Source organism: Candoia aspera, chromosome 4 (genome assembly GCF_035149785.1).
Source record: "Candoia aspera isolate rCanAsp1 chromosome 4, rCanAsp1.hap2, whole genome shotgun sequence".
NCBI lineage: Eukaryota > Metazoa > Chordata > Lepidosauria > Squamata > Boidae > Candoia > Candoia aspera.
The window spans coordinates 33,776,378-33,784,434 of NC_086156.1; the positions used below are offsets into that span (position 1 = coordinate 33,776,378).

Genomic DNA, 8,057 nt, shown 5'->3' on the forward strand with positions numbered 1-8,057 from the left:
AAAACCCAACAACAAACTACAAAAAGAGGATAGATTTTACTTTAAAGGGGAGGAAATCCAGAGATGCTCCTAAGCTGTAGAAACTGATGACATTTTTCATTATTTCTTTTCTTCTTTGCTTAATGCATTACAGAATTGCATTGCTAAAAACAAGAACAAAGGAAGACACAGATTTAAATAAAAATGGAATATACTCTTTTAGTTAATTAGCTGTAAGTGTAGAAAATTAATGTAATGTGTCATATATTAATATAGTTATATTTATAGTTGCCAGTAAGAATCAATTTCGAAAAGCTGATTTATTTCTTAATTTACATGATTACTAAAAATAAGAACAGCTTGAACAAGATAGTAAATAAGTGGTGTGGATTATTAAATATTGTGGATTTACTTACAATACTAATATTGTCCAAGTTGTAATTTAGTGATACTTTCTATTTACATTTATTAGCATGATGGAATTATGGAACTACCCCAGGGCACCTTTGCAAGTTCTCTCAGAATATCATTGCAATATAACTGGCATATACAGGCCTGAATGAGCAGGTCCTTGCTGATTTTACCATAAGATTCTTAGCCTCACAAGGCTACAGTAGTGGGAGATGACAAGATTATTCCAATGACCTTTCTGAAATACCAGTTTAACTGGCTTATCATTAAGCTGACTTGTTTCCATTCTACCTCCCCATTATATTAATAATTGCTTAATTTTGCAAATGTCCCCCCCCCCGCTTCCTTTCCTTTTCTCTTTCTCTATATGCATTTTTAGATCCATTTGGCAAATTATATATTTCTTTTATTCCATTACAGCAGGTGGAAAAACTTGGCAGCTTTTTCTGGGTTTAAAAGCTAAGTAGAGTCAGATCTGCTTGAAGAGGACCAGCATGGAACCATCCCAGAAGAAAGTAGTAAAAAACCATTTCCAAATTGCTACCCATATCACAACATGGACATGTCTGTGAAGTCACCAGGAGTCAAGCTTGACATGAAAGCTGCTTACTAAGCCGTTCTTGATGCTCTTTCAGTTGAAAAAAAAAGGATACAAATTTCCTAAAGAGATTATTAATGGTATAAACTGAATTTGCATGCCAAATTAAAATAATGATACCTGAGCAAAATCACAGAGCAGTATACCAAATAAAAATTAAAAAATATATGAAAAGTACTTGATCAATATATGATTTGAGAAGGGTTGTTTAAGGCTGCTGAAGGTAGACAATCTGGCAAATCAGTATCTGCCAACATGTGAGGGAGGGGCTTAATGTATGCAGCCTTGCCCTTCAAGATATATGTTTAGTATAAATAGACTGAATATTAATAAGTGATGATGCAGGAACTACAAATTGATACATTGCTCGTAAAAGCGATATGTTATTTGATTCATAAGGTTTCTGTAAAAAGGCAAACGAAATTGACTTCGAATCAGGCAATTAAAATTGACTGATTTTTGTCATTCAGAAGGATTTAACTAACTTGGAAAAAGTTGCTTTGGAACAATTCAAAGCCAAACCAGCTAACATAAAGTCCCTTGTGATAACAGCTTAGGCATTTTCCATGACAAATGTATACACAGTAATTAAGAGAAAAATGCTCTATATTTTTATTATGTATGGTATCATTACGTGTATATTGTATTATTGTATTTTAAAATGCTTAGGACGTCTAGAGAATCCATTTCCTAGGTGATACATAAAAATAAATACAATATCATTTTTATAAATCAGATGTTCCTACATTTGAGTAATAGCATGCTAGTCATTGTTCTTTGGAAAATGCTTTTGTATTGATTCAGCAAGAGAAGATGTGTACTTTCAAAGTTACATCTGGAAAACCAATTTTCAGCTTGTTGCCAGTTAAGGTAAAATATTGATGTGGTGATTTAATTATTGGCTTAATATCCCAAGTCAAAATTACCAACCATTACATATTTTACAATAAGATTATTTCCACAAACCCTAATAAGGACTTGCCAAATTACAAACAAACACATTTTTATGGCCTATTGATTTATTCTTATTGAATTGTATTGCTTGTTTAAAAAGTCTCCTCAAATGTAGAAGGAAGCACTCAGAAAGAATTAAAGATATTTTTCAAACTTATGTGTTGTTACTAAACTGTTTGTAACTGCAACCTGGGGTGGAGAAATAAAGAAGTAGGATTTCCTTTAGCTGTTTGGCAATTAATGTTTTCGATTCGATTCTGGAATGAAGGCCATTAACCTCTTTTATGGGCTGGGACCCATCTTGTGTTTAAGTAGGTAGATAAGGTTTTGTAGAGTGTGGATCAATTTCAGGTTTGAACTGAAGGAGGCTATGCAATATTGTTTTGTATACTGCATCCTTCCTTACTGCGCCCTGCTCCAAATATAAGCCTTCTTCAACATTTCTCAGAGAATATATCTGAACCTTGTGATGGTTCATAATCTTAGCAGCAGATAGTAATAGACCGACATATGTAGTCAATGCAGATTGAGAGATTTTCTTAACCATGGTTTGTTGAATTAATCCTGATCAGATATGGGGACATGGGCAGCTAGGAACAATGGCATGGAAAGAATAGATTCCAGTTACTACTCATCAAGTGGATTGGCATAACGTGCTAAGCCATAGTTTCCATCCTCATGGCTTCTATAAGCCACAGCTGGCTAGGGAATCAGATTGTGCTATGTAAGAAATGTGGTTTACATATTTTGGGTTCCCTTGACACACTAAACCAAAACAAACAAACCATTTTTGGGGCTTACTGGTTATTTGATTAATTTTTAAAAGCAACATCCATTTCCAAAAGCAACACTTACAGCTTTCAATGCCTAGCAAGCAGCAGTCTCCTTTCAAAGTAAATTGTGTAAATTAATTTATATACACACACACCTCTAAGTACATTAATATGATAGATAGATAGATAGAGATAGATCAATCAATCAATCTCATATCAGAGCAACTAAAGTAGGTGCAAACAAAACCATTTTGCTTTCAAATATTAATGTTTCTCTTTTGATTATTTATATTTTCCCAATTTGGTTCCCACCATATATTGGGCATCAGTATCAGGAATAGATAACTGATAATGCATAAGGAAACAAGATCACTTTTGTAATTTTCAAATTATGGTTTCAAAATACAGAGGAAGAGAGAAAGAGATGGATAGCTGTACACACACTCACACACACAAATCCCACAATCTCCCAATCAACAGAACTGTTCGGCTGGCTGGGGATTATGGGAATTAAAGTCCAACACATCTGAAAGGCAATACATTTTTCAGATATCACAAAAGTTGCTGGTTATGCAATACTGTACTCTGTGTGCGGGCCTTCGAGTCAGTTTTTGACCTCTGGCGACTGCCTGGACTAGTCCCTGCAGTTTTCTTGGCAAGATTTCAGAAGTAGTTTGCCATTGCCTGCTTCCTAGGTTGAGAGAGTGACTGGCGCAAGGTCCCCCAGATAGTTTACTCACTGTCTCCCAGTTTCCAGCCTGGTACCTTAACCACTACACCAAACTGGCTCTCTTATGCAATACTAGTAAACCTGTATCTTACTCTTCATGCAGAAGCTGGACACATTCATGAAGACTTCTCCTAACCTAATTTAGGAACCAAGCAAGTCACTGCAGAAACATTTATTCTTGAACTCACTATAGGTTTCCATTTGGTCACAGAATAATAATGCCAGACAGAGAATGAAAGAAGCAGTTGCTATTCAGGTTCTCTTGCCAACCCCTGAACTCTGTGGTAAGTTTTTAATATTATCATTAATTATGAACATGCAGAAGATTGCAAGGACAAGGTTGATTCATGGGCAAATTGACAAACATATTGCCCACTTTGCAAACTGTGAGGTTTCTGATCAGCAAAGGATAAGGAAGACATTTTTGGGGAATCATTTCCACCAAGATAAAGATAGCCACAAGAGGCCATAATTGGATGTTTTTCCTGACAAGCTTTGATCATCCTGAAATTGGAGTCATAAACTAGAACCTGTATGTAGACTTTTGACAAACAGCATGATAAAGCAGATGAGCACACTGAGGTGTCCGACAGTTTGGCTTCTTTTTGGAAGATCAGTATGGCTTATACATTATTTATACACAGTTGGAAGCTGGTTTCCAAAATCTGTTTCATGCTATTCTTGGCAGTCTATCAGTCCTGCTCTTAGTCTTTAGTTGTCAGCTTGGCATTTGAAATTAATGCTAAGTTGAGATGGGGTATAAAACAAGGGATGGTGTGAAGCATTTTCTGTACTTTTTTGCTCATCTATAAAACGTATCCTTCCATTATGATGTTCTCATGCCCCTTTGCAGAAGATTGTAACATTTTCAAATCAGAGTTCATGTGTCAAAGTAAGAGGGGACATACCATTTGTTGGAAGTCCTGGCAAATCCAGCATGCATCGTTAGCATGTGCATTAGCATGTAAATTGAGTTGTCCCACAATGCAACTCTGAGGAAGCTGTTTGTTGCCACTCCCACTTCCTGTCTCTCTCTTCCTTCTTCTTCCACCCAGGGAGAAGCAAGCATGCTGCTCTGCTCTCCATTCATCAGGGCCATGTGCTCAGGCCTTGATGAAGGATTCTGCCCCTTGGCAGCAAAATAGGGCTGAGGGTTTAGGGCAAAACTAAGTATTTAGAAAGAAAAGAAGAACAAAGGAACTTCATCTTTTCCACCAAGATGGATGTAACAGAAGCAACAATAAAGTCAGTAAGAAACTCTTTTTTATTTATCTTAACCTAATCTGTCTAAGCGTGTGATTCTTTATGCTTGGGAGGGCTGAATGTGTAAGATCAATAACCTGTGTTTCTCTGACATGCTCACTGAAGCTATCTAAGATAATTTTCTTTTTCTGTGCCAGCTTCTCAGCTGTGTTATAAGCTCTGTTCCATTTCAGTAGTTCTAGCAGGCCACTAAACTGCCTTCACCATTCACATACATACATACATACTTACATACATACATATCTCTTAGAGAGCTGCTATTGGTTATCATGGATCACTGTGGCCTCTATAAATTGTCTCAAATTTTTAGATTCATCTCAATATATTGTTATAAACTCTCAGCATGATATTTTGCATTTCTGAGTAAGCAGAATGTGAATTGATATGGATGTGTACTAAAAAGGTTAACATTAAGCACGTGCTAAATGAGTAGAGTCATCGATGCACTGCTGAACTCGCAAACTGATACGCAGATTTTGAGAATCTGATCACGCTTAGTCTTCACATGAAAATGCAGTTCCTCAAAACAACCCCCCGTCATGGTTCCCTTATGCTATTTAATGGCCACCAATGTACTAACCAGCTCCTTCTGGCCAGATGGACTCCTGCTTTCTCTTAAGAATTACTGACTACTAACCCATGTAGTGAGTAGCAGAACTGCAACTTTTGACTACAGTAACAGAAGCTATTGATTGTTGCCTTGTTTGGTGCACCAATAAGTGAATCTTCTCAGTGAAGCCAAGTTCTCATCTGGTCTAACTGTTCCTATCCATGCTAGCCACTGGCTTCTCCTGGGTGGGACAATTATAAAAAAACTTGTTTTCCAGGTAGAACTTTGTTCAATATAGCTTACCTGAGGCTGTTTGTTTGTGTTTCTGGCTTCTTTCTTGGTCTTCCTCCCCAGCTCCTGGCCTTAGCCAGGCTGCTGTCCGTGGTCTATCATTGATAATCCTCAAAAGAAATAGGACATAGACTTTTTCTTCAGGTAGTGGTGCAAAAAAGCATTTGAATTTGGCTGCAAAATCCACCAGCCCAAATGTAAGCTTTCTTTCTGGGTGAAATCCTGACACCTTACAGAAACCAGGGCAGGCCTAAGAGGAGTCATCAGTCTAGAAAATAAAACCAGGAAATGGATATATCTCAATGGCAGAGCACAGGCTATGCATATAAAAGTCCCAGCCTCAGTGAACAGTATTTCCAAGGAGAAGGATTGAAACATGCATATGAGGCAGTGCAAGCAATCCTGTCTATGGCCTGACTTGGTATAAGGCAACTTCCAGGCTTAGAGTTAGGGTAAGGCTGGACTCTTAGGTGCAAGTCTGGGCCGGCAAACAAAAGGTTCCCTAAATTTAACATTACAATCATTATACAGACATATACACAATCATGCATGAACACATAAACATGGTCAGAGTTCTTCTTTTCCCTCTACTAGAAGCCTTCTGGAAGAAAGAATGAAAGAAAATTTTGCTAAGGCCACTTCCTAAAACGGAAGAGAGGAATAACAGTGAGAGAAACCCCTAGAAATGAGACCTGGAAGAGGGGAAAGAGGAGATGTACCAACAGAATGTGTGCTAGCATCAGGTTAGGTCTCATTCAGCCCTAGCAGCACCACTGGGTACTGTCAGAGGTTGCAGTGGGGTACTATATGAGGCTAATATTACTTTTCTGCCAGCAGGGAGCAAGGCCTTGGGACTAAGTAGGCATCCTCTACTCCTCCTTTTTTTCTTTCTATGCTCTATTTTTATGCACGTTTAACATAAAGTTTAGCCTCAGAACACTTGTAAAATCCTAGGTCATTGAAATGATAGTGCTCATTTGCTGCACTCAATTTAGCACTAATAATCAGAAATTGTTGAAGAGGGATGCTTTTACACGGAACATAAACTTTGCTCCCCCTCTCCTGTCACAACAATAATTTTCTACAAAATTATCTTGGCCTCATTTTTGTGACCAAGTGCCTGTACACTGAGCTCTTTCCCCAAACAGCTTTAATACATACTGTATGCATATAGCGCACAATGGAAAACTGATGGCACTTATAAGATTCCAGGGGGTTTACATTGATTTCTATCAATCAATGTTCTCCTCAATTCCTGGAATTAATACTTGAGCATGACTATAGAGACAGCCCCTTTTTGATTACCTCTATTCTAGTCTTATAGAACTGGAAGGTGACTTGGGCTTAAGACTACTTTTGTCAGGATTTAGAGTGAAGGACCACGCTGAGAGAAGCTGAAGCTCTAGTGTTTATTGTTCTACTCTACTAGACAGAATCCTGCTAAACTGAAAGGCATTAGCAAAATCTACTAGAAAAATCCTAGAAACTAAGGCAGGACTTTTCTGATCTTCTTGGCTGGATGCCCAAGAGATTCTAAACTGCGCATGCGCTTTTCCCCCTGGAGAGGGCCTCCCTCTTCACCAGCAATCTCCATAACAACTTTTCATCCTAAAACAACCACCTTATTGTGTTGCTATAGAGCAAAGGGGGCAATTATTATTCATATCACCCAAAACTCTTTGGAATAAAGTTGTGGAAAACATAAAAGAATAACCTGTGCTATGTGATGGAAGCTAAAAAGTTAAAAAACATACATACACCAGATAAACTATTTTATATGTGTCAAAGGCAATTGTCTGTTGAACATTTTGTTCCTTTAGGAGTAAACTGGTAGGGCCCTTATCTTGGGGGGAGGTAGAGTCAGAGTGGGAGTAACTAGTACAAGAAATAGCTATAGCTTGGCCTGTGATGCCAAAGCCCAAATATAACCAGCTCTGGAGCCCAGTGTGGCTATTTGAAAAATGTGTGTAGGGTTTAAAACTAGGTGAAGGTCCCCTAGTTGTGGCCCTCATAGGATTCCCACTAACCCATCCCAGTCTAAACTATCAGGAGTAGCACTGTGAGATGAAATATGTAGAATTGCTTGTCAGAAGGCAGCCTGTGGAGAAATGGTTATTTCGAAGCCATTTTGCTCACAGCAAAATAGGTTGCTTTGATTGAACAATTTTTTTACTAAATGGTGAAATAGAAAAGACTGTTCTTTTGCAAAAAGCCTACTGTAATGTGTTTTATTCAAAAGCATCTTGAGCAGTTTAAGGGATATCTAGTGCAATACGTCTGGGGAGGAGAGGGGAGAATCAGAGGCTCACAGTGGAACCCAGCAGAACTTTCCGCCAAGAAAATATCTGAAGAATCAGCAAAGCAACCGAGAGGGAAAACCATTTCATGAAAACGTTTTTCTTCATATTACATTACACACATTTTCAATTTGCCCATTGTTTCTCATTAGTATTTGCACAGCAACTACATATTCTGTGGTAAAAAAAAAATTGGTAACATGCCGTTGCC

The 8,057-nt window shown here is 37.9% G+C and overlaps 1 long non-coding RNA gene across 1 annotated transcript in view; it reads left to right on the forward strand.

Annotated features, from left to right (window-relative positions):
- Window positions 1–2,065, forward strand: part of LOC134496194 (uncharacterized) — a 37,141-nt gene extending 35,076 nt beyond the window's left edge. Inside the window, exon 3 of the long non-coding RNA XR_010067874.1 lies at window positions 814–2,065. This is a non-coding gene — a long non-coding RNA (uncharacterized LOC134496194). The remainder of the gene's footprint in view (window positions 1–813) is intronic.
- The last annotated feature ends 5,992 nt before the right edge of the window (window positions 2,066–8,057 follow it).